General features: G+C 39.6%; 1 pseudogene; it reads right to left on the bottom strand.

Annotated features, from left to right (window-relative positions):
* LOC116081569 overlaps positions 1-614 on the bottom strand; it is a 9,801-nt pseudogene extending 9,187 nt beyond the window's left edge.
* Positions 615-1,205: the final 591 nt, after the last annotated feature.

Here is a 1,205-nt window from a genome sequence, read left to right as displayed (position 1 = left end):
AGGAAGAACAACCCACAAACCACAAGAAACTCAGGAAGAAGGAAGACCAAAATGTGGACATTTCATTCATTTTTAAAAGGGGAACAAAATATCCACTGAAGGAGTTGCAGAAATTCTACTTAGGCTTCCTGGAGGTTGTAGCAGCAGTGACATTGTGAGGACAGAAAAGACCCCAGGACTAGAGGAGCTGCTTTGTTCTGCCATAGGACCATCAGAGATGTCATTTGTGAGGCATCACCATGTTGTGGTAGACTGTTCACAAAGTGACTGTTGTTTAGTCTTTCATGCTGTTGTAAGGTACCCTTCATCTATGTTCTTGTAAGAAACCCAATTGAACTCACTGATTCATTGAGTTCAACTTCAGTGGAACTGTGTTTTGTTTGTTGCATTTTCCCTATATGGGGTGACTGGTAATTTTTTCAAACTCCCTTAAGCTAAGTAACATCACTTTGCTTCTACCCTTGGTTATTTTCTCATTCCAAAGAAGGCAAACACAGTAAGCAGCAAACAAGAGGCACCGAAGAGTCTTGCTTATAACATGCTTATCATCTATAATTTATTTTCTTTACCTTACCATGCAAAATTTCAGTGTTGCTCAGCTTCTCAAGAATCATTTGGACTCAAAACACCTGATAATATCTTTTAGATGAACTCAATTATAGATTCTGGATGTAAAAGAAGGAGGACTCTCAGCCAGACAGTGGTGGCATATGCCTTTGATCCCAGAACTCCGGAGGCAGATGCAGGTGGATTTCTGAGTTCAAGGCCAGCCTTGTCTTCAGAGTGAGTTCTAGGACAGCCAGGGCTACACAGAGAAACCTTGTCTTGAGAAAAAAAAAAAAAAGAAAGAACTCTCATTTATTCCCAAACTCACAATCACTATAAAGAATAAAGGAGGAAAAATATTTAGCAGATAGTTAGAACATACTTCTTCCTCCTCCTACCAAAATAAGTATCAGCCAGAAGAGCGGGATGCCACTTTCAGAGCCAAAGAGGAAGGAAACGACTTTCAACATATTCATTTAAAACAGAACCGTATCATTTTTACACCATCCCTGTTCTTCCTCTATCCATTCCCAGGAAGCCTTGCTCCAAACCTTTCAATGACCATTCTTAAATTGATAGCCTCATTTTCTTTGACTGTTGTTGCTGTTGCTGTTATTGTCAGGTGTCTGTATATGTGTTCACAAATACATAAATATGCC

This window comes from Mastomys coucha, unplaced genomic scaffold (genome assembly GCF_008632895.1).
Source record: "Mastomys coucha isolate ucsf_1 unplaced genomic scaffold, UCSF_Mcou_1 pScaffold7, whole genome shotgun sequence".
In the NCBI taxonomy this organism is placed as follows: Eukaryota; Metazoa; Chordata; class Mammalia; order Rodentia; family Muridae; genus Mastomys; species Mastomys coucha.
Note: the sequence above shows the minus strand (reverse complement) of the source record. Positions and strands in the feature narration are given on the sequence as shown.